This window comes from Bufo gargarizans, chromosome 3 (genome assembly GCF_014858855.1).
Source record: "Bufo gargarizans isolate SCDJY-AF-19 chromosome 3, ASM1485885v1, whole genome shotgun sequence".
Lineage (NCBI taxonomy): Eukaryota > Metazoa > Chordata > Amphibia > Anura > Bufonidae > Bufo > Bufo gargarizans.
Genome location: NC_058082.1, coordinates 385,092,024 through 385,118,097, shown reverse-complemented (window position 1 = coordinate 385,118,097; position 26,074 = coordinate 385,092,024). Strand labels below are relative to the sequence as shown.

At 45.3% G+C, this 26,074-nt stretch overlaps 1 protein-coding gene across 1 annotated transcript in view; it reads left to right on the top strand.

The window, feature by feature from the left end:
- LOC122933028 (kinesin-like protein KIF21B) overlaps positions 1 to 26,074 on the top strand; it is a 330,187-nt gene that overhangs the window by 59,124 nt on the left and 244,989 nt on the right. The window lies entirely within an intron of this gene.

Genomic DNA, 26,074 nt, shown 5'->3' with positions numbered 1-26,074 from the left:
ACATGTTACACTGAGTAGTGGTGTCCTTCTGTATTCCCCTCCTGTGACACACTCTGCACCTTTTTGGGGTCCGTCCCTTCTTTCCAGTATGGGGGGGGGGGGGGGGACCGCACCTGAAAAGTATTGGCCAGGGACGATCCGGGTGCCTCCAGTTCCCGAGGTACTCCGGCCTGCTCAGTCCTGCCTCATAGAACTGAAGGAATTTCCCTGTGTTGCCAGCGCTCCAGGACAGCACAAAAGGGTTGTACAAGGCAACCCACACCATCAGAGAGATCAACTCTTCCCATATACCGATTGTAGTTAACGATACATTCGGGCTTGAGGACCGTTGGACATGGACAGGGGGGATGCCGTTACCGTGAATTGTGGACAGTACAAGGACATCCCTCTTGTCCTTATATCTGACCAGCAACAGGTTTCCACTGGTAAGGGCACGGGTCTCACCCCTGGGGATAGGTACCTGGAGGGTGTGGGTGGAGAGGCCGCGTTGATTTTTCTGCATGGTCCCACAAGAGGACGTGCATCTGGCGGCAAAGGGACTGGAACAAGGGGATACTAGTATAAAAGTTATCCACGTACAGGTGGTAACTTTTATCTAGCAGTGGGTGCATAGGGTTTCCCGCTAACACCCAGAGTGGGGAGAAATTCTGGAGATTCAATATGGGATTCTCGCCCCTTGTACACAAGAAACTTGTAAGTGTACCCTGAGGTACTCTCACAAAGTATGTACAGCTTCACGCCATACCTTGCCCACTTAGAAGGAACATACTGGCAGAAAAGGAGTCTCCCCTTGAAAGCAATGAGAGACTCATCAACCGTGACCTCCCTTTCCAGGTACATAGGCCTGCCCAAATTTGGCCCCAAAGGGATCGATGACCAGCCTGATTTTGTACAGGTGGTCATAGGCAGGACCACCTTGGGGGGACATGCTGCATTATCTGCATAATGGCCTCAAACTGGGAGCATGTCAGGGCCGTACTGTAAAGTGGGGTCTGGTAGAGGACGTGCAGCACGAGGCCCCAAAATGTCCTCATCTTGGCTGCACTGACCGGAGTCCAGCCACCGGCCCTAGCCAAAAAGGAGCCCGGGTGGAGGTTATGGTGGAGCAACAGGTACAGGTTTGTTTGCTCCACCATCAGATTTACAAAGTGGTCACTGAAAAAAAAGACTCAAATAGTCATATTCAGTGAAGCCCACTGTGGAAATCTGGATTCATGGTTGGTCTACAAAATCAGGAATCGGGGGGTCAAAATGCTCTGGGGTACACCAGACAAGTTCACCGGCAGGGGGCTTAGGTGGACTTAACTGCTGGGCCAGAAAAATTAGTATGAGCCCCAAAGCTGCTCATACTAGTGTGGGCCACAGGGTCCCTAGCATGGTGGTCCCCTTGCTCCGCCTGGCGGCGTCCCCGCTGCCTTGGGGACTCCTCGTCATCGCTAGCTGATGACAAAAGGAAAGTGGGGTCATCCTCGTCCTCACTGGGGCTCTCAGACTCGGAGGCAAGCTGAGCATATGCCTCCTCGGCCGAGAACATCCGGCGGGCCATAGGGGAGTGTGTGTGTGCGTGTGTGTTAAACTTTATTTGGTGTGCGTGTGTATGGGGGCACCTAAACAGAACAAACAAAAAAAAAGGACAAAAAATGTGAAATAAATAAAAATTCTAATTCGCTGATCACCTGTCCGAAGTTGATCAGCGGTGGGGTGTGCGATGCACTAACAGTGGCCGGACGCTAAGAATAGTGCCGGCCAAGTCAACGTAAGCAGAAAAAAAAAACTGCTTGTGCCCCAAAAAGGTTGTTGGGGGGGGGCACTCCCACTAACTTTCCCTGAATATCCCTGCCTAACCTAACCTTTCCCTAAATACATTGGTGGTGCTGGGGCACAGATAGGGGTGCTGGGGCACAGATGGGGGTGCTGGCTGATGATCCCTCCAGCTCTGAAGGAGAGAGGAGCGCTGCTGTAATTTGAATAGCCCAGCCAACCAATGAGAGCCGATCCTGAGAGGTGATGTCTCCATCACCTCTCAGGATTGCAGGATGGTGATTGGTGGTGTATTATCACAGCACCGATCACCATCCTGTTCCAGGTTATCGGGTCCCCAGAGACCCGAATAACCCGAAAACGCAGCAAACCGCAGGTCTGAATTGACCTGTGGTTTGCTGCGATCGTCGACACGGGGGGGTCACAGGACCCCCCGGCGCATTTTCCCAGGGTGCCTGCTCAATGATTTGAGCAAGACTGTTAAACAAGACAAGGAATGCAACAGCTCACTGCAAACCAAATAAAGTACAAAATTGCATCATAATATCAAATGCTGAACTAATAAGTTAGAGATATTTGGCAAATCGTTTTGTACAAAATTATTTGAGCCCGTCTGCCGACCGTCAAGGCAATCTCTAGTTAGACGGGTTCCTAACACTAAATATATCTGTTATGTGCCATAGCAGCTATCATACAATTCAGAAAGTGCAGGTTCCACTTACATGCTGGATCCGCCTGAATTTCCGTCATTTTCGGTGCCAAAATGGCCTCCACTATATCCAGGGAAAGCAGTCACCAGCATGCACGCCGGGCCCACTCCACACCACCCCCGGCGCCACATGGTCACCAAGGACTGCAATGAGAGTCCACACACTATCTCTCTCCTGGTGCCATGTGGCTTCAGTGAGTGATGGGGAGTGGGCCAGGCTATATACTAACACTAATTAAAATCAACCTGTGGGACAAACAAGCTGGTCAGGAGTGCACGACTAAAGAGGCAGCCACACCTCCAGCACAAACTGCAGAGAAAAAATGATTTGAGCAGGCACCCAGTTCTGATCACCGCCCGGCCGGGGCGGCGGTGATCGGAACTACGCATGACGTACCGGTACGTCATGTGTCCTTAAGTACCGGGACAACATGCCATACCGGTACGTCATGTGTCCGGAACAGGTTAAAGTTACTTTTATTCAACCAGCAAGCCATTTTTGGACGGGAAATGACAATGGTGTCTCCAAAAGATAATAAGACGATGTACAAGAGGCATTATTGTGGAAAAAAACAATTTCTCAGCTTTTATTCACATTTGAGCAGAAAGTGTTCAGTCCAAAATTATTCATACCCTTCACAAACTAGAGTGACCAATAAATCCTTTTGAGCAAAGAAAATTGGAGTGCCGGTTTTTCTTCGTTGTGCAGACTTCGGGATTACATCCGCAAGACCTGCAGGATGACAGGCCGAACTGGATGGACAAATGTCTTTTTTCAGCCTTATGTACTATGTTACTATGTTAAGACGAGCACCCACCGACTAACGCGCAGTGCTGCCTGACCTTACCATACACCCTTCACAAACTGCCACAATGTAATGACCGACGTCACGCACAGGGAGGAAAACAGGGAAAGCCCTACCCAAGGGAGAGGGAAAGGTGGTGACCCCTAACTCACCTTGCGGCTGGCACCTGACTGCCCTGACGTCCCTAGACGGGTTCCTCACCCGTGCAGCGATCACGTGCCTAAACCCTGGCTTTCCCTGAAATGAGCCCTAGATAGTGAACGGGCCGGTGGGATCGCTAGTCCGCACCACTGCACTAAGAGGGAAACACCAGGGAGAGGACAGACAAATACAGACAAACACATACAGCCAGGTGGGCGACCACAGCAGTCCACAAAGGTTCAACAGGGATCTGGAGGGTAGCGTTCTGAAACAACAATCAGAGAACGCAGCAACACAGCTCCAGTGGGTCAGAATAGATGTCCAGGCAGGAAGCTCTATCTCTGGCAACCAGAGAAGTGTGTGAGAGGAATATAAGGAGGTTTGGGAGTGCTGGACAAGGAACAGCTGAGGAGAAGGAGCTACGGATCCCTGAGTGAGCCAAAAGGGTTTGCAAAGCAAACCCAGAAAGCTACCATAAGGAAAACAGCCCTATCTTAAATAGAGCGTGCAGCCAACCGCTGCGACTTCCTGACCCCGTGTATAACGGAGTCAGGCGTGGTTCTCGATACCCTCGTGACAGTACCCCCCTCTCTATGAGGGGCCTCCGGACACTCAGGACCAGGTCTCTCAGGATGAGAGGCATGAAAAACCCGAACTAACCTGTCGGCGTTTACCTCAGACGCAGGAACCCACATTCTTTCCTCGGGACCGTAACCTCTCCAATGCACCAGATATTGAAGAGAGCGGCGGACCCGACGAGAATTAACAATTTTGGATATCTGAAATTCTAGATTACCATCCACGACAACAGGAGGGGGTGGCAGCGGTGATGGTTCTAGAGGTGGAACATATTTTTTGAGTAACGACTTATGAAAAACATTATGAATTTTAAAAGTCTGAGGTAACTCCAGGCGAAAAGCCACGGGGTTGATGATGGCTACAATTTTGTAAGGGCCAATAAACCTAGGACCCAGTTTCCAAGAGGAAACCTTCAATTTAATATTCCTAGTAGACAACCACACATAGTCATTCACTCCTAGGTCCGGACCTGCCGACCGTCTCTTATCAGCCATGCATTTGTATTTACCTCCCATATTTTTCAAGTTAGTTTGCACCTTCTGCCATACCGATGAAAGAGATGACGAAAAACGTTCCTCTTCGGGAACCCCAGAAGACCCCCCCCTCTTTGAAAGTACAGAATTGGGGATGAAAACCATATGCACCAAGAAATGGTGACTTGCCAGTGGATTTCTGACGACGATTATTTATGGTAAACTCAGCTAACGGTAAATATGATGACCACAACTCTTGGTTTTCAGACACAAAACATCTTAGATATGTCTCAAGGTTTTGGTTGGTACGCTCAGTCTGTCCATTCGACTGAGGATGGAAAGCTGAGGAAAAGGACAAGTGTACCCCCAAACGGGAACAAAAAGCTTTCCAAAATTTAGAAATAAACTGGGTACCCCGATCCGAAACAACATCGGAGGGGACCCCGTGAAGCTTCACGATTTCACTGACGAATACCTGAGCAAGAGTCTTAGCATTAGGTAGTGCGGGTAACGCAATGAAGTGTACCATTTTGCTAAACCTGTCCACTACTACCAAAATAACAGTTTTACCCGCAGACAAAGGTAAGTCAGTGATAAAATCCATTGACAGATGTGTCCACGGTCTATTGGGAATGACGAGTGGTAATAGAGAACCTGCAGGACGTGTATGTGAAACTTTTGCGCGCGCACAGGTAGAACAAGAAGACACAAAATCCAATACATCCTGACGCAACCTTGGCCACCAAAAACGACGAGACAATAGCTCCAAATTTGCTTTACTACCCGGGTGCCCAGCAAGTGCCGAATTATGATGTTCCTTTAAATGTAGGTTCAACGGTACAAACAATTTCTCTGAGGGGCAAGAGACCGGGGCATCCCCCTGGGCCTCTAACACCTTCCCCTCCAAAACATAGTGTACCGCAGAGACAACCACACCTCTTTGTAGAATGGGCACCGGATCACTCACATTACCCCCTCCAGGGAAACAACGAGATAGTGCATCAGCCTTGGTGTTCTTTGCCCCAGGACGATAGGTAATCACAAAGTTAAACCTGGTAAAAAATAGCGACCACCTAGCCTGTCTAGGGGTGAGACGCTTAGCTGATTCGAGGTAAAGGAAATTTTTGTGGTCCATAATCACAGTGACGGGGTGGACTGCCCCCTCTAAGAAGTGACGCCACTCCTCAAACGCAAGTTTAATAGCTAATAGTTCCCTATTGCCAATATCATAGTTCTTTTCTGCTGCAGATAGTTTTTTAGAAAAGAAAGCACAAGGACGCCATTTGCCAGGAGACGGACCCTGAGACAGCACCGCCCCCACTCCCACCTCTGACGCATCGACTTCAACAATAAAAGGATGAGAGACATCAGGTTGGACTAGTACAGGTGCTGAGGTAAACCTCTCCTTTAGAGAGGAAAAAGCAACTTTAGCGGCGTCAGACCATTTAGAAAAATCAGTCCCCTTCCTAGTCATGTCAGTAATCGGTTTTACAATAAGTGAATAATTTTTAATGAATTTCCTATAGAAATTCGCGAAGCCCAAGAACCGTTGTAGTCCTTTGAGGTTTTCAGGAAGATCCCAATCTAAAATTGCCTGGACCTTCCTAGGATCCATACGGAAACCAGAAGCAGATAAAAAATAACCGAGGAATTGTATCTCCTGAACGGCGAAGACACATTTTTCAATCTTAGCATATAATTAATTCGTCCGTAGGACCTGCAGTACTTGTCTGACATGCACCTCATGTGTTTTCAGATCAGACAAATAAATTAAAATATCATCTAGGCATATTACCACAAACCTGCCGATTAGATGACTAAAAATGTCATTAACGAAATGTTGAAAGACGGCAGGAGCATTGGTCAGACCGAAAGGCATAACTAGATTTTCATAATGCCCCTCAGGGGTGTTAAACGCTGTCTTCCACTCATCCCCCTCCTTAATACGAATCTGATTGTAGGCCCCCCTAAGATCAAGTTTGGAGAACCACCTAGCACCCGCAATCTGGTTAAACAGGTCAGGAATGAGAGGAAGAGGGTATGGGTCTCGGATGGTCATCCGATTTAATTCGCGAAAATCTAAGCAAGGACGCAGGCCCCCATCTTTCTTTTTAACGAAGAAAAACCCTGCAGCCACGGGTGAAGAAGAGGGTCTGATGTGTCCCTTAGCCAAGCTCTCGGAGATATAATCTTTCATGGCTTGTCTCTCTGGACCCGAAAGATTATATAACCTGGTCTTGGGTAATTTTGCCCCGGGAATAAGGTTAACCGGGCAATCATAAGGACGATGAGGTGGTAACTTCTGACAACCCTTTTCAGAAAAAACATCCTCAAAATCTGAAATTAATGTAGGTAGGGTAGTTATGGAGGCGACTAAGCAATTGCTATTTAAGCAATTTTCTCTGCACTGCTCACTCCACTCCAATATCTCCCTGGCCTGCCAATCCACTACTGGATTGTGCGCTACCAACCAGGGAAGACCCAGCACTACCGGAGTGGGAAGCCCCTCCAGAACATAACCTGAAAGCATCTCGTTATGGTGGTCCCCTACCCGAAGGTGTAGATTATGAACAATGTGGGTGAGGTTTCTCTGAGACAGGGGAGCAGAATCAATAGCGAATATGGGAATGGGTCTCTGTAACGTACAGAGAGACAAACCCAAAGTGCGGGCAAAATGGGCATCTATCAAATTTACCCCTGCTCCACTGTCTAGAAAGAAAGAAATAGTCTCCGTCTTATCTCCAAAAATAATAACTGCTGGCAACACAAATTGCGATGTACGTATGGAGGAAACGTATACCCCCCGGCTGACATCCTCCACACAGCCTGGGGTTAGTAGTTTTTCCGACGGTCTTTTGTTTCTGAGGAAAGAAGGACAGACATTATTGAAATGGCCCCTCTCCTCACAGAAAAAACAAACCCCACGCCTACGGCGAACCTCAGGAGGGTGGACCTGACGAGTAGTTCCTCCTAGCTGCATAGGCTCGTCTAAGTCCGTACAGACTAACTGCTGCTTGGGAGGGGTTACCAATTTCTCCGGTTCTTTCAACCTGTCCCTAAGGCGTCTCTCTATACGGATAGAAAGGGACATAACCGCATCAAGGGAAAAGGGGGTCTCATATAATGCAAGCGCATCCTTAACCCTTTCGGATAACCCGTTCCATTGGGTATCCGTAGCCCACCTACGGAATTCAGAGCAATACTCCTCTACCGGCCGCTCTCCTTGTAAGAGTCTCCGTAATCTTGATTCAGCCAGTGCGACTCGGTCAGGGTCATCATATATGAGACCCAAGGCCCCAAAAAACTCATCCACTGACCGAAGAGCCTGGGAATCAGTAGGTAAAGAGAACGCCCAGGACTGCGGGTCCCCCTGCAGCAGGGAAATAACAACCCCCACCCGCTGATCTTCATTACCAGAGGAGTAAGGGCGCAGTTTAAAATATAACTTACAGGCCTCACGGAATGTCAAAAACTTGTCCCTTCCCCCAGAAAATCTGTCAGGGAGAGGGACCTTGGGTTCCGCAACAACCTGGTTACCAGTAGCAACCGCTGGGCTTGCGGTCAGTTGTAATTGCTGCTGTTGCTGGAGGACCGACGCCTTCAATCCTGCCACCTCCAAAGACAGGCCATGAAATTGTTTGGACAGAGCAGCAATTTGATCCATACTGGATTCTAAGTAGGTAAAAAAAAAATATATATTTTATTTTTTATTTTATTTTTTTACCTACACAAAATAAGGGCCAGAGATAATGTAATGACCGACGTCACGCACAGGGAGGAAAACAGGGAAAGCCCTGCCCAAGGGAGAGGGAAAGGTGGTGACCCCTAACTCACCTTGCGGCTGGCACCTGACTGCCCTGACGTCCCTAGACGGGTTCCTCACCCGTGCGGCGATCACGTGCCTAAACCCTGGCTTTCCCTGAAATGAGCCCTAGATAGTGAACGGGCCGGTGGGATCGCTAGTCCGCACCACTGCACTAAGAGGGAAACACCAGGGAGAGGACAGACAAATACAGACAAACACATACACCCAGGTGGGCGACCACAGCAGTCCACAAAGGTTCAACAGGGATCTGGAGGGTAGCGTTCTGAAACAACAATCAGAGAACGCAGCAACACAGCTCCAGTGGGTCAGAATAGATGTCCAGGCAGGAAGCTCTATCTCTGGCAACCAGAGAAGTGTGAGAGAGGAATATAAAGAGGTTTGGGAGTGCTGGACAAGGAACAGCTGAGGAGAAGGAGCTACGGATCCCTGAGTGAGCCAAAAGGGTTTGCAAAGCAAACCCAGAAAGCTACCATAAGGAAAACAGCCCTATCTTAAATAGAGCGTGCAGCCAACCGCTGCGACTTCCTGACCCCGTGTATAACGGAGTCAGGCGTGGTTCTCGATACCCTCGTGACACACAGTCTGTGGGGAAATCAAAAGTTCTATACCATTCCAAATAGTCCAAGCTGTTCTAAAGCATCCTAATTACCCTGATTAATTGGGAACAGCGGTTTTAGTCAACTCAACAGGTGAAAAACAGCAGCTCTCTGCAGTTGGTTTGTGAGGACCTGCGGCTGCGCATTGTTGCTGCTCACAAGTCAGGACAGGGCTACAAGACCATTTCTAAATGTTTTCAAGTTCCAGTGGCTACAGTGCAAAGTATTATAAAAAAATACAAGATGTTCCGCACTGTGGAAAATCTCAGAGGACATGGTCAGAAGTCAAAAGTGAACAATGTGCTGGCCAGGAGGATAGTTAGAGAGGTGAAAAAGAATCCAAAGATCACGACCAAGGCCATCCTGGTGAATCTGGGCTCTGCTGGTGGCAATGTCTCAAGGCAGAAAATCCAACGGACACTGAATACTGCTGTGTTCCACGGATGCAGACAAAGGAGGACGCCACTTCTCCAGATAAGGCACACAAAAGCTCATCTAGACAAAGAAGAAGACTTCTGGTCTTCTGTGTTATGTTCAGATGAAGCAAAAATTTAATTGTTTGGTCACAATGATGTTTACTTCATTTGGCGTAAAAAAGGAGAAGCCTTCAACCAAAAGAACACTATCCCCACTGTCAAACATGGTGCTGGGAACCTAATGCTTTGGGGGTGTTTTTCAGCCAATGGACCAGGGAACCTAATCACAGTAAACAGCACCATGAAAAAAGAGCAATACATGAGGATTCTCAACAACAACATCAGGCAGTCTGCAGAGAAAATTGGCCTTGGGCACCAGTGGACATTTTAGCATGACAACGACCCAAGACACACAGCAAAAGTGGTGAAGAAATGGTTAGCAGACAACAACATTAACGTTTCGGAGTGGCCCAGCCAGAGTCCAGACTTGAATCCAATTGAGAATCTGTGAAGGGAGCTAAAGATCAGGATGATGGCAAGAAGACCCTCCAACCTGAAAGATTTGGAGCTCATTGCTAAAGATGAATGGGCAAAAATACCTGTGGAGACATGCAACAAGCTGGTCTGCAATTATAGGAAGCGTTTGATTTGCCAATAAAGGCTTTTCTATTGATTATTGAGAAGGGTATGAATAATTTTCGACTGGACACTTTTTGCTCAAATGTAAATTATAGTTAGCCCTGTGTGGTCTATCTGCTGCAGGGTAACTTTCTTAGCTGCTAGAAAATAGTCAATCAAGTATAACATTCTTTAGCTGCTGGAAGGTTAAAAACATGTTTGTGTCCCACCAGGTTGTCCTGCGGCTTGTGTGCATTGTATCCAAATAATTCTGTATATTGCTCTGGGTGTTTCTTAGTGAGCAAAAAAGCTAAATGATAACAGCAGTAGTCAGTTCCTGAATGTTTTGGCAGCTTTTGCTTTTTTTAAAATCATACTCCTTTTTTCACTCTTTTGCCTTTCCTTTTTCACTCCAATGTCTTTGTCCATTTAATTGCTCAAATGAAATAAGAGACCAAATACTGTATCTCCACATATGATTCTATAATTCTTACTTTCATTTCAGCAGTAATGAGGGTACCTGATGGAACAAATACACAAATATAAAAATACATATTATTATCCAAAATTGTAATCCAGAATTCTCTGAAAGCGACTCATACACCACAGGGGTCCATGGTGCTTGAGCTAAAGGTACACTACAATCAGGAGCGTTGCTAGGTTAAAACATTCAGGCCTGGGCCCCTGATGTTTTGTCCCAGGCCCCGAATGTCCTGCCTGCCAGCTAGATACAACTGTATGGCCGTCCTCAGGGCGGCAATACAATTGAATTTTATGCACTTCAAGAGCTGACGGACTTGTGATGACATCACAGTCTATGTGATCAGTTCTAAATACAGTAGCTGAAAAGGACCTGCAATGATGTCATCATGTGACCAGTGCAAGAGATGAAGCCTCAGCAGTGAAGAGAATTCCTGGGAAGAAGCTGTGGGGAGGTTTGCTACATGAGGAGAGGTAAGTAAAGGGGTAGAGTACTCAGTGTGAGAGGCAGAGAAATGTTGTGAGTTGTAGTTATTTAACTGGGACTATATGTTAGGGCTGAAGGGAGAGAAGTTATTTACATGGGAATGCATGTTGGAGGTGGCTGAGGCAGGGTGATGTTATTTACATGGTACTATATGTTGAAGGTGATTGTGGGAGGGAATGATATTATTCACATGGGAATGAGTGTTTAGGGGTAATGTTATTTACATGGTACTGCATGTTCGAGGTGGCTGGGGAGGGGGCGATTTTATTTATATGGGACTGTATGTTGAAGGTGTCTGGGGGAGAGAGTGATGTTATTTACATGGGATTCAAATTTGAGGGGATGATGTTATTTACATGGGACTGTACATTGGAGGGGGCAGGAGAGATGGTGTGATGTTATTTACATGGGACTGTATTTTCGAGGAGGCTTTAGATAGAGAGGGATGTTATTTACATGGGACTGTATATTGAAGGGGGCTGGAGAGATGGTGTGATGGTATTTACATGGGACTCTGTGGCAGAGGGAGTGAAATAATATTATTTACATTGGACTGTATGGTGGAGGGGTTGAGGAATTATAATTTCTGAGGACACTAAAGGGAGGAATATAACTACAGGGGCACAGTATAAATACTGGGAGAGCTATAGGGTGAGCATTATAACAGTAGGGAGAAATATAAATACTGGGAGCACTTCAGGGTGAGCATTATAACACTAGGGGGCAATATAAATACTGGGGACACTGTTGAGGCATTATAACAGTAGGGAGCGATATAAATACTGGGGGCACTGTAGAGGCATTATAACAGTAGGGAGCGATATAAATACTGGGGGCACTGTAGAGGCATTATAACAGTAGGGGGCAATATAAATAACCACTGTGGGAATAATAGGGTTAGGAAACAATACTGGAGGGTTTTTCTACTAATGGAGGCACTCTTGAGGAGCACTGTCACTTTTTGGGGCTCTGTAGGGTGCATTATTACTAATGAGGACATTCTAGAAGGAAATTACTACTGGTGGGACTATTAGGAGCACTATTATTATGGGGAAGATTTTCTGTATGGCACTCATTTTTCTTCAAGATAGTATTTGGGGGTACAGAAAAGTGAGGAAGCTAAGATGTCTGTGTGCCACACTCTGCAGAGACGAGGCGGCTTAGAGAAGTTGTCCGGACTGAATGGAGAAGATGATGACAGAGAAGATCTACATTAGAGGAGACATCACCTGGGAGGCACTGGATGTGAGAGGTGTGTGCTGCTGTATAGCAAGTACAGTAAAAAGTCTTCAGTGCTAGTGTTTGGGGGGTGGGGGGGATATGGGGGGGAGTTGGATGCCTTAGAGAGTTAGGCCATATTCATTGGGGCTTGGGCCCCGTATCTTTTGAGACTCTTGACTACAATCTAATCTTTATAAGTACTTTTTGAAGGAAAGTAAGAATTTTGCCATGTTACCCTGCTGGGCTCAAAGACCTCCTCTAGTGCAAGCTAACTTTCTGATTGGATGTGTGATGGGACAGGTCCAAAGTAGGACAGAACACTGTTTTACTGGTCAGCAACTCCTGCATAAATATGGCCTTCAACCTTACCACAAAACTCAGCATCAGAAGTTTGTGAAAAAAAATGGGGTTCAGTGCCTATATGGTGGTCTGGGGTCTATGTTTAGGTGTTTGGTCACTTTTTACACAATTTAACTTCATTTAAAGGGGTTGTCCCACAAAGGGGATCTGAATACTTTTTATTGCATATAATTAAATATTTTGTATAGTCACTGTGTTATTCAATACAACGTATCTGTATAGAGCCACCTGTTTGTTTTTTCTTATTTCTTATTCCTACTCACTGAGGAGGCCACACATGCTCAGTTTCATCCTTCAACTGCCTCCTGAGTTGTGATAGGGAGAGCATGGACACACACCCTTAGCTACAGCAGTAAAGACACTTCCTTTGAGCTTTCAGCTTGACATAAATCTAGCAGAGCAATGAATGGGGAGATCTCTGGATCCATGTGAGGTACAGGGCTGGTTCTAACTTTGTTAAAAAGTGATTTATTATGTACTATATGACCTCTGATTTTCATTTTTTACATTAGTAACGGGAACGAACAAATTTCTAAATCACGTAACTTAAAAATATGAGTGCATCCACCTGAATAAAAGCTATAAAGTCATGGCCACTAGGAGTCTCACTTTCACCTAGTTAACAGTCCACTGCCTACTGTGAGGCAAGATCAATCAATAATAACAGAGTATCAGAAGACTGCCCACAGGAAAAATGTCAGAGCTACACAGCTTTTGAAAATCATAGGAGTGTCATTTCTTTCTGTAAGTGTTATTTCCCCATCCTTATCTGTTCTGTGAGCTCTGGAGTTTAAAAAAACGATGGAAGTGAGGGAAAGAATGTCAGTAGGGATGAGCGAACCCGAACTGTATAGTTCGGGTTCGTACCGAATTTTGGGGTGTCCGTGACACGGACCCGAACCCGGACATTTTCGTAAAAGTCCGGGTTCGGGTTCGGTGTTCGTCGCTTTCTTGGCGCTTTTTGAAAGGCTGCAAAGCAGCCAATCAACAAGCGTCATACTACTTGCCCCAAGAGTCCGTCACAGCCATGCCTACTATTGGCATGGCTGTGATTGGCCAGAGCACCATGTGACCCAGCCTCTATTTAAGCTGGAGTCACGTAGCGCCGCACGTCACTCTGCTCTGATCAGCATAGGGAGAGGTTGCAGCTGCCACGTTAGGGCGAGATTAGGCAGTGATTAACTCCTCCAAAGGACTTCATTCAGAGATCGATCTGCAGCTGTGGATGATTGAACTGCTGCTATTCATTTGCTCACTGTTTTTAGGCTGCCCAGAGCGTTTTTCAGTCACTTTTTTCTGGGGTGATCGGCGGCCATTTTGTGTCTTGTGGTGTGCCAGCACAAGCTGCCACCAAGTGCATTTAACCCTCAATGGTGTGGTTGTTTTTTGGCTAAATCCTACATCAGGGTGAAGCTGTCACACCAAGTGCATTTAACCAGTAATAGTCTGTTTATTTTTTAGCCATATACTACATCAGGGGCAAGCTGAGCCTGTCACCAAGTGCATTTAACCCTCAATGGTGTGGTTGTTTTTTGGCTAAATCCTAAATCAGGGTGAAGCTGTCACACCAAGTGCATTTAACCAGCAATAGTATGTTTATTTTTTGGCCATATACTACATCAGGGGCAAGCTGAGTCTGTCACCAAGTGCATTTAACCCTCAATGGTGTGGTTGTTTTTTGGCTAAATCCTACATCAGGGTCAAGCTGTCACACAAAGTGCATTTAACCAGCAATAGTCTGGTTATTTTTTGGCCATATACTACATCAGGGGCAAGCTGAGCCTGTCACAAAGTACATTTAACCCTCAATAGTGTGGTTGGTCAAGCTGTCACACCAAGTGCATTTAACCATCAATAGTTTGGTTATTTTTTGGCCATATCCCAGTCTAATTCTGTCAGTAAACCTATACCTGTCACCCAGAGCCTAAATACTAGGCCTCAAAATTATATCCAGCTAAATCTGTCGTTACTGCTGTACTGTTGTGGCTGGTCAAGTTATTTAGTGTCTGGTTTTCCCAATTTAGCAATTTCCTAATTTAGTGGTTTCTGCTGAATCAGAGCTATTTTAAATCTATCCCTAAAAGGGTATATAAGATCCAAGGTGCACATAGGGTCATTCTGAATAACTTCACACACACGCTACTATGCATTTCCAAGTCGAATTCTGTCAGTAAACCTATACCTGTCACCCAGCGCCTAAATACTAGGCCTCAAATTTATATCCAGCTAAATCTGTCGTTACTGCTCTACTGTTGTGGCTGGTCAAGTTATTCAGTGTCCGTCAAAGCACATTTTTTGTTCTGGGTTGAAATACAATTCCCAATTTAGCAATTTCCTAATTTAGTGGTTTCTGCTGTATGAGAGCTATTTTAAATCTATCCCTAAAAGGGTATATAAGATCCAAGGTGCACATAGGGTCATTCTGAATAACTTCACACACACGCTACTATGCATTTCCAAGTCGAATTCTGTCAGTAAACCTATACCTGTCACCCAGCGCCTAAATACTAGGCCTCAAATTTATATCCAGCTAAATCTGTCGTTACTGCTGTACTGTTGTGGCTGGTCAAGCGATTTACTGTCTGTCAAAGCACATTTTTTGTTCTGGGTTGAAATACAATTCCCAATTTAGCAATTTCCTAATTTAGAGGTTTCTGCTGTACCAGAGCTATTTTAAATCTATCCCTAAAAGGGTATATAAGATTCAAGGTGCACATAGGGTCATTCTGAATAACTTCACACACACGCTACTATGCATTTCCAAGTCGAATTCTGTCAGTAAACCTATACCTGTCACCCAGCGCCTAAATACTAGTCCTCAAATTTATATCCCGCTAAATCTGTCGTTACTGCTCTACTGTTGTGGCTGGTCAAGTTATTCAGTGTCTGTCAAAGGACATTTTTTGTTCTGGGTTGAAATACAATTCCCAATTTAGCAATTTCCTAATTTAGTGGTTTCTGCTGTATGAGAGCTATTTTAAATCTATCCCTAAAAGGGTATATAAGATCCAAGGTGCACATAGGGTCATTCTGAATAACTTCACACACACGCTACTATGCATTTCCAAGTCGAATTCTGTCAGTAAACCTATACCTGTCACCCAGCGCCTAAATACTAGGCCTCAAATTTATATCCAGCTAAATCTGTCATTACTGCTGTACTGTTGTGGCTGGTCAAGTTATTTAGTGTCCGTCAAAGCACATTTTTTGTTCTGGGTTGAAATACAATTCCCAATTCAGCAATTTCCTAATTTAGTGGTTTCTGCTGTATCAGAGCTATTTTAAATCTATCCCTAATAGGGTATATGAGATTCAAGGTGCACATAGGGTCATTCTGAATAACTTCACACAAACGCTGCTATGCATTTCCAAGTCTAATTCTGTCAGTAAACCTATACCTGTCACCCAGGGCCTAAATACTAGGCCTCAAATTTATATCCAGCTAAATCTGTCGTTACTGCTGTACTGCTGTGGCTGGTCAAGTTATTTAGTGTCCGTCAAAGCACAGTTTTTGTTCTGGGTTGAAATACAATTCCCAATTTAGCAATTTCCTAATTTAGTGGTTTCTGCTGTATCAGAGCTATTTTAAATCTATCCCTAAATCTATCCCATTCTTTGCCTCCTGTTGCCACCTCCTCCTACTCAGCTTCCTCCTCCTCTTCTTCCACCTGCTCATCCAGTCAGCCACACACCTTCACCACCAACTTCAGCACAGCCCGGGGTAAACGTCAGCAGGCCATTCTGAAACTCATATGTTTGGGGGACAGGCCCCACACCGCACAGGAGTTGTGGCGTGGTATAGAACAACAGACCGACGAGTGGTTGCTGCCAGTGAGCCTCAAGCCCGGCCTGGTGGTGTGCGATAATGGGCGAAATCTCGTTGCAGCTCTGGGACTAGCCGGTTTGACGCACATCCCTTGCCTGGCGCATGTGCTGAATTTGGTGGTGCAGAAGTTCATTCACAACTACCCCGACATGTCAGAGCTGCTGCATAAAATGTCTGTTCGTGCTTCCGGCGTTCACATCCTGCCGCTGCTCGCCTGTCTGTGCTACAGCGTAACTTCGGCCTTCCCGCTCACCGCCTCATATGCGACGTGCCCACCAGGTGGAACTCAACCTTGCACATGCTGGACAGACTGTGCGAGCAGCAGCAGGCCATAGTGGAGTTTCAGCTGCAGCACGCACGGGTCAGTCGCACTGCGGAACAGCACCACTTCACCACCAATGACTGGGCCTCCATGCGAGACCTGTGTGCCCTGTTGCGCTGTTTCGAGTACTCCACCAACATGGCCAGTGGCGATGACGCCGTTATCAGCGTTACAATACCACTTCTATGTCTCCTTGAGAAAACACTTAGGGCGATGATGGAAGAGGAGGTGACCCAGGAGGAGGAGGAAGAGGGGTCATTTTTAGCACTTTTAGGCCAGTCTCTTCGAAGTGACTCAGAGGGAGGTTTTTTGCAACAGCAGAGGCCAGGTACAAATGTGGCCAGCCAGGGCCCACTACTGGAGGACGAGGAGGATGAGGAGGAGGTGGAGGAGGATGAGGATGAAGCATGGTCACAGCGAGGTGGCACCCAACGCAGCTCGGGCCCATCACTGGTGCGTGGCTGGGGGGAATGGCAGGACGATGACGATACGCCTCCCACTGAGGACAGCTTGTCCTTACCCCTGGGCAGCCTGGCACACATGAGCGACTGCATGCTGCAGTGCCTGCGCAACAACAGCAGAGTTGCCCACATTTTAACGTGTGCGGACTAATGGGTTGCAACCCTGCTGGATCCACTGTACAAAGACAATGTGCCCACCTTACTTCCTGCACTGGAGCGTGATAGGAAGATGCGCGAGTACAAGCGCACGTTGGTAGACGCGCTACTGAGAGCATTCCCAAATGTCACAGGGGAACAAGTGGAAGCCCAAGGCCAAGACAGAGGAGGAGCAATAGGTCGCCAAGGCAGCTGTGTCACGGCCAGCTCCTCTGAGGGCAGGGTTAGCATGGCAGAGATGTGGAAAAGTTTTGTCAAAACGCCACAGCTAACTGCACCACCACCTGATACGCAACGTGTTAGCAGGAGGCAACATTTCACTAACATCGTGGAACAGTACGTGTGCACACCCCTCCACGTACTGACTGATGGTTCAGCCCCATTCAACTTCTGGGTCTCTAAATTGTCCACGTGGCCAGAGCTATCCTTTTATGCCTTGGAGGTGCTGGCCTGCCCGGCGGCCAGCGTTTTGTCTGAACGTGTATTCAGCACGGCAGGGGGCGTCATTACAGACAAACGCAGCCGCCTGTCTACAGCCAATGTGGACAAGCTGACGTTCATAAAAATGAACCAGGCATGGATCCCACAGGACCTGTCCATCCCTTGTGCAGATTAGACATTAACTACCTCCCCTTAACCATATATTATTGTACTCCAGGGCACTTCCTCATTCAATCCTATTTTTATTTTCATTTTACCATTATATTGCGGGGCAACCCAAAGTTGAATGAACCTCTCCTCTGTCTGGGTGCCAGGGCCTAAATATATGACAATGGACTGTTCCAATGTTGGGTGACGTGAAGCCTGATTCTCTGCTATGACATGAAGACTGATTCTATGCTGACATGAAGACAGATACTCTGTTACGGGACCTCTCTCCTCTGCCTGGGTGCCTGGGCCTAAATATATGCCAATGGATTGTTCCAATGTTGGGTGACGTGAAGCCTGATTCTCTGCTATGACATGCAGACTGATTCTCTGCTGACATGAAGACAGATTCTCTGTTACGGGACCTCTCTCCTCTGCCTGGGCCTAAATATATGCCAATGGACTGTTCCAATGTTGGGTGACGTTAAGCCTGATTCTCTGCTATGACATGCAGACTGATTCTCTGCTGACATGAAGCCAGATTCTCTGTTACGGGACCTCTCTCCTCTGCCTGGGTGCTGGGCCTAAATATATGACAATGGACTGTTGCAGTGGTGGCTGACGTGAAGCCTGATTCTCTGCTATGACATGCAGACTGATTCTCTGCTGACATGAAGCCAGATTCTCTGTTACGGGACCTCTCTCCTCTGCCTGTGTGCTGGGCCTAAATATATGCCAATGGACTGTTGCAGTGGTGGCTGACGTGAAGCCTGATTCTCTGCTATGACATGCAGACTGATTCTCTGCTGACATGAAGCCAGATTCTCTGTTACGGGACCTCTCTCCTCTGCCTGGGTGCCGGGGCCTAAATATCTGAGAATGGGCTGTTCCAGTGGTGGGTGACGTGGAGCCAGATTCTCTGCTATGGGACCTCTCTCCAATTGATATTGGTTAATTTTTATTTATTTTATTTTAATTTTAATTCATTTCCCTATTCACATTTGTTTGCAGGGGATTTACCTACATGTTGCTGCCTTTTGCAGCCCTCTAGCCCTTTCCTGTGCTGTTTTACAGCCTTTTTAGTGCCGAAAAGTTCGGGTCCCCATTGACTTCAATGGGGTTCGGGTTCGGGACAAAGTTCGGATCGGGTTCGGATCCCGAACCCGAACATTTCCGGGAAGTTCGGCCGAACTTCTCGAACCCGAACATCCAGGTGTCCGCTCAACTCTAGATGTCAGTACATTGTTTGCAGAAATCACAGAAGAGATACAACCCCTGCTTCTGAATAAAATTATTCTAGCTGTAACAGGGAGTAATATGGCTGACGGAAGCAAAAAAAAAAAAAAGAAAAACAACAACACATGTCTGTTCACAGCTATGATTGTATAAAGAAGCACAGCCATTATGCAAACTTTTTTTTTGAAAACTCAGGTACACTTTAAGGGGCACATTTATTCAGAGTGGCATTTTAGATGCTGGTCTTAATAATCCCCTAAATTGGAGGTGCAATAATATAGGCGTATTTTAGCATCTTAAATGATCCCTTAAGGGTTTGGCGGTCTATACTAGTTTAAGGGGTCTGTATTCATTTTAGGGTGGGATATAGGGGTTCCAATGCACATATGCATATAATATTTTTGGTTCAAATGCAATAGATTGCAGGCATATCCTATATAAATGGGCAGGGCATGAGGCTAAAATATTTTGCTCATGCATCAAGCAACCTATGTGTGCCTTTTCAGAGACCTCTTAATATCCTGCCTCAAAAGTTGGCTTCAATCTGTATATGTGTGCTATTTGTGTATATATACAGTATTTTTTGTGTGAATTATTTTGTATAAAAGGAAGGTGAGCACCAGAATCAATTTTCTTGGTGGGCCCTATATACCCCAGTCTGAATTGTTTTAGTTATTCCCAGTTTATCATATTCCTCCTGTAACATTATCATTTATAATTGTCCAGTCTTGTTAATGAGGTTTCTGGCATTCTGAGGTTTATGTGTTTTTTTTATACCCCAACTCTTTCCACATTCTATTCCCAGTTGTATTGCTCTTCAGGTCACTACATTATCTTCCCCTTCTGTACAATAATTGTCCCTGGCATGCTGTTGATCCAGAAAAATTATTTAAATGTAATGAAATTATTTGAATAGAAGCCCCCATGCATACTGCCGGAGGCAGATCAAGTGGAAAGATTGTTGATGTAGTCCACATTTTTCCTCATCTGTGTAACCTCATCTGTGTAACCACATTAACCTCATCTGTGTAATGCCTCATTCACACGTCATTGTTTTAGGCCTCATGCACACGACCGTTGTGTGCATCCGTGTCCGTTCTGTCATTTTTCACAGTTTAGCGGAGGTCCCATTTATTTCTATAGAGCTGTGAAAAAAAACTGATAGTCCTCAGTTTTTTCTCCGCGTTCGTGATCCGTGATTCCAGTCTGTCAAAAAAATATAACCTGTCCTATTCTTGTCAGTGGAAAAGGGATGACGGACCCATTCAAGTCAATGGGTCCGTAAAAAAAATGGATGCACAACTGTTATGTCATCCGTGTCCGCGTCTGTGTCCTTTTTTTTCTACAAGGCTTTGGTGCGATAAAATTACACTTTTCATTAACCTTCCTTTTTTTCCCCTGTCAGACAAAAAAAAAAGAAGACACAAGGAAACACAACTGAAGCTAAATCGGACACGGACCACTGAAGCCAAATCACTGACAGTGAAAAAACACTTTTTTGGATTTCCATCCATGATTTTTGAGCCAAAACCAGGTGCTACTCTAAACACAGAACAGGTGCAGAACTTTCCATTATGCCTTACGTCTGTGGAGGCTCCAATCCTGGTTTTGCTTACAATCACTGATGGAAATCACTAACCAAAACACTGACGTGTGAATGAGGCATCAGACAACCTGGTAGTAGGGCCTGGATTGCTGGAGTTGGGAAAAAGAAGGGCGATGACCTACTCCACGGATTCCACTCAATTTGCAGATAGTCCATGTACATAACACGTGTTGAAAAGATATCACAAAATGGTGGTATGATTAAGATGGTGGTTCAACTGTTCAATCTTGTCATTCAACATAAAATGGTGGATATATTTCTCTTTTGAGTATCTGTACTCTCCCTTTAAGTTATTTAAGCACTTTATGATCTCGATGAGAGGTATATCTGAGGTCTAACTAATAGTTCTGCTTTCTCAACTTGGTTTGCAGTTTGCAGTATGCAATTGCTTATGATCTGGTATGAGCAGTTCGCAGTTTGTATGCAATTTGTATGGAATCTGGTTTGTATGCTTCAATTTGTATTTGCAATTGCATTTGCAATTGAACTTGTATTTGGTGGAACTGTAAGTAAACATATCTATCTATATATATATATATATATATATATATATATATATATATAGTTCAGTATACAGTTCTAAACACAATACTAGCAATAGGAACATTATATAACTGTTTTAAATACCTATTTTGGCCTATTGTTCCCATAAAACTGGACTCTGACTGGAACTGTGTGTCTGTTCAACTCAGGGGTGCAGCTAAAGGCTGATGGGCCCTGGTGCAAGGGTTCAGCTGGGCCCCCGTTCCCTCTGTGCTTTTGTGACTGAAAAGGCACACCCCCATGCCAAATTCTTGACCAAACCCCTTCCCTACAGCCAGAGGTGTAACTTGAAGATTCTGGGCCCCAGTGCAAAGTCTATAACAAAGCCAGCCCATCTTCTATTATACCAGTGTCTTCTTATACAGCACAAGGGTCTTTGGGCCCCCTCAGCCTCCTGGGCCCGGTAGCGACTGCTACCTCTGCACTCCCTATAGCTACGCCCCTGGTTTAACTCCTCTCTCTGGTGAGTAATGATTCTAGCAGCAGGAGCTGGGGGAATTCCCAGACAGGCTGTGTGTGAGGCTGGCTGTGATTGGTGACAACTATTGCTGTGTGAGAAGCTGGCTATGATTGGTCTAGACTTCTGCCCAGCAACAACAGATTAACACTATACTTTCTGTTGTTTCTGCTGTGTCACTGAGCTTACCTTACATTACAAAATGAATCTTAAAGGCATATTATCTTTTTATGCTTCTGTGAACACAAAATATAACTGTTATATGACATGTCGGGGAGACTCCGGCGTCTCACGCTGCTCTCCTCAATGGCCGCATTCAGTTGTTCTCGCGGGATTACACTTATGTGGCTTCCTGTTTAGTCCGGTGATGACGTCTTTCCTATATTCGATTCGAAGATTTAGAATTCGATTTTCCGAATATTATAGTCCTGTCTGCATGGCCATGCGACTAAACAAATTTCGACAGGTGTATGGCGTTTTACAGACGCGTTTCGGAAATTGTAACTATCCCTTCTTCAGTGGTTACGCTACACCTGTCTGTGTCCACCTTATATACTCCACAGAGCTGTCGTCAAAACCTGGACCAAACTTCGGGATTCGGTACTTCCGATTTTGTAAAATTCGATACGTCCGATTTTTAGGACTTCCGATTTTTTAAAGTTTATATTTATCGAAGACTTCTGATTTTTCCAACTTTCGATTTTTTGGTGTCTATTTTTTAAAGAAGGCTTTCGATTATTTCTAGATATATTTTCCTTATTGTACTTTTCTCACAAATTCTTATATAGATAGTAAGATATTGAGGGAGGAGAAAACATTCATCAAATTCATCAAAGAAATAGAAGGGTTACAAGATGGCTCTTAGCCTTGCAAGAGTACAAATTTACTGTAACACATATGCCAAGGGCCCAAATGGGAAATATAGATGCTTTATCCCAAGTTCATTGTTGTGTCACCAGATGTGTTTCAGCTACTAAACTGAAACAAGGGGGAGAGGGGGATGTGACAGACCAAGTGGGAAGCTTATTGATGGAGTCTACATTTTTCCTAGGTTTGTAACTTTATCTATGTAAGACAACCTAAGAGTGTCGGACTGGGGTGCCAAGAGTCCACCAGTAAAATGTATTTTGGGGGCCCACCGTACGGATACATACAAATATTATCTGCTCATACAGCAGCAAGATGCTGCCAGATGATTGAATATGGGGGTCCCTGCAGAAACTTTGAGAAGGTAGGCCCTGGGGAAAAGATGATACTGGCTGGCTTTCCTCTACAGGTCCTTCTAAAAAAAATAGCATATTGTGATAAAGTTCATTATTTTCTATAATGTACTGATAAACATTAGACTTTCATATATTTTAGATTCATTACACACCAACTGAAGTAGTTCAAGCCTTTTATTGTTTTAATATTGATGATTTTGGCATACAGCTCATGAAAACCCAAATTTCCTATCTCAAAAAATTAGCATATTTCATCCGACCAATAAAAGAAAAGTGTTTTTAATACAAAAAAAGTCAACCTTCAAATAATTATGTTCAGTTATGCACTCAATACTTGGTTGGGAATCCTTTTGCAGAAATGACTGCTTCAATGCGGCGTGGCATGGAGGCAATCAGCCTGTGGCACTGCTGAGGTGTTATGGAGGTCCAGGATGCTTCGATAGCGGCCTTAAGCTCATCCAGAGTGTTGGGTCTTGAGTCTCTCAACTTTCTGTTCCCAATATCCAACAGATTCTCTATGGGGTTCAGGTCAGGAGAGTTGGCAGGCCAATTGAGCACAGTAATACCATGGTCAGTAAACCATTTACCAGTGGTTTTGGCACTGTGAGCAGGTGCCAGGTCGTGCTGAAAAACGAAATCTTCATCTCCATAAAGCTTTTCAGCAGATGGAAGCATGAAGTGCTCCAAAATCTCCTGATAGCTAGCTGCATTGACCCTGCCCTTGATAAAACACAGTGGACCAACACCAGCAGCTGACATGGCACCCCAGACCATCACTGACTGTGGGTACTTGACACTGGACTTCAGGCATTTTGGCATTTCCCTCTCCCCAGTCTTCCTCCAGACTCTGGCACCTTGATTTCCGAATGACATGCAAAATTTGCTTTCATCCGAAAAAAGTACTTTGGACCACTGAGCAACAGTCCAGTGCTGCTTCTCTGTAGCCCAGGTCAGGCGCTTCTGCCGCTGTTTCTGGGGAATGCGGCACCTGTAGCCCATTTCCTGCACACGCCTGTACACGGGGGCTCTGGATGTTTCTACTCCAGACTCAGTCCACTGCTTCCGCAGGTCCCCCAAGGTCTGGAATCGGTCCTTCTCCACAATCTTCCTCAGGGTCCGGTCACCTCTTCTCTTTGTGCAGCGTTTTCTGCCACACTTTTTCCTTCCCACAGACTTCCCACTGAGGGGCCTTGATTCAGCACTCTGGGAACAGCCTATTCGTTCAGAAATTTCTTTCTGTGTCTTACCCTCTTGCTTGAGGGTGTCAATGATGGCCTTCTGGACAGCAGTCAGGTCGGCAGTCTTACCCATGATTGCGGTTTTGAGTAATGAACCAGGCTGGGAGTTTTTAAAAGCCTCAGTAATCTTTTGCAGGTGTTTAGAGTTAATAAGTTGATTCAGATGATTAGGTTAATAGCTCGTTTAGAGAACCTTTTCATGATATGCTAATTTTTTGAGATAGGAATTTTGGGTTTTCATGAGCTGTATGCCAAAATCATCAATATTAAAACAATAAAAGGCTTGAACTACTTCAGTTGGTGTGTAATGAATCTAAAATATATGAAAGTCTAATCTTTATCAGTACATTACAGAAAATAATGAACTTTATCAATATGCTAATTTTTTGAGAAGGACCTGTATACCTAGAAGTCCTCTCAGCTCTGATCGTGTCTATAATAATAAACTGGGGAGTTTCTTTAATAATCTATCAAGTTTGTTATATGAACATAGGCTAGTTGAGGTGCTGTACATTGAATATATGTATGTATGTAGTGCAGTAATTCTACTGTGTTATGTGCCACTTGTGCAGGGGGTGAAAGACTAGGGGCCCACCTTGCTCACTGGTCCACCTGTACCCCATGTGGACCAGTCCGAGCCTGCTGATATTAAGGCCTGTATTGTTGGATTTGGGGAAAAGAAGGCCGAGGTCCCACTCCACTGACTCCACTCATTAGTTTGGACTGGCTCATTAGGAGCACCTGGCTGAGGTCTATAAGAAATGCTCTCAAAGTAAATGCTTATTATTACCAGATGCTTGGTGTACAAACCGGATTCCCAAAAAGTTGGGACACTAAACTAATTGTGAATAAAAACTGAATGCAATGATGTGGAGATGGCAAATGTCAATATTTTATTTGTAATAGAACGTAGATGACAGATCAAACGTTTAATCCGAGTAAATGTATCATTTTAAAGGAAAAATACGTTGATTCAAATTTTCACGGTGTCAACAAATCCCCCAAAAAGTTGGGACAAGTATCAATAAGAGGCTGGAAAAAGTAAATTTGAGCATAACGAAGAGCTGGAAGACCAATTAACATTAATTAGGTCAATTGGCCACATGATTGGGTATAAAAAGAGCTTCTCAGAGTGGCAGTGTCTCTGAGAAGCCAAGATGGGTAGAGGATCACCAAGACTTTGCATCTATCATCATCAACTGTGCATAACATCATCCGAAGATTTTGAGAATCTGGAACAATCTCTGTGCGTAAGGGTCAAGGCCGTAAAACCATACTGGATGCCCGTGATCCCGGGGCCCTTAAACGACACTGCACCACAAACAGGAATGCTACTGTAAAGGAAATCACAGAATGGGCGCAGGATACTTCCAGAAACCATTGTCAGTGAACACAATCCACTGTGCCATCCGCTGTTGCCAGCTGAAACTCTACAGTGCAAAGAAGAAGCCATTTCTAAGCAAGATCCACAAGCTCAGGCGTTTTCACTGGGCCAGGGATCATTTAAAATGGAGTGTGGCACAATGGAAGACTGTTCTGTGGTCAGAAAAGTCACGATTCTCACACAAGTTCTTTTTGGAAATCTGGGACGCCATGTCATCCGGACCAAAGAGGACAAGTTTTTATCAACGCTCAGTTCAGAAGCCTGCATCTCTGATGGTATGGGGTTGCATGAGTGCGTGTGGCATGGGCAGCTTGCATGTCTGGAAAGGCACCATCAATGCAGAAAAATATATTCAGGTTCTAGAACAACATATGCTCCCATCCAGACGTCATCTCTTTCAGGGAAGACCCTGCATTTTTCAACAAGATAATGCCAGCCCACATTCTGCATCAATCACAACATCATGGCTGCGTAGGAGAAGGATCCGGGTACTGAAATGGCCAGTCTGCAGTCCAGATCTTTCACCTATAGAGAACATTTGGCGCATCATAAAGAGGAAAG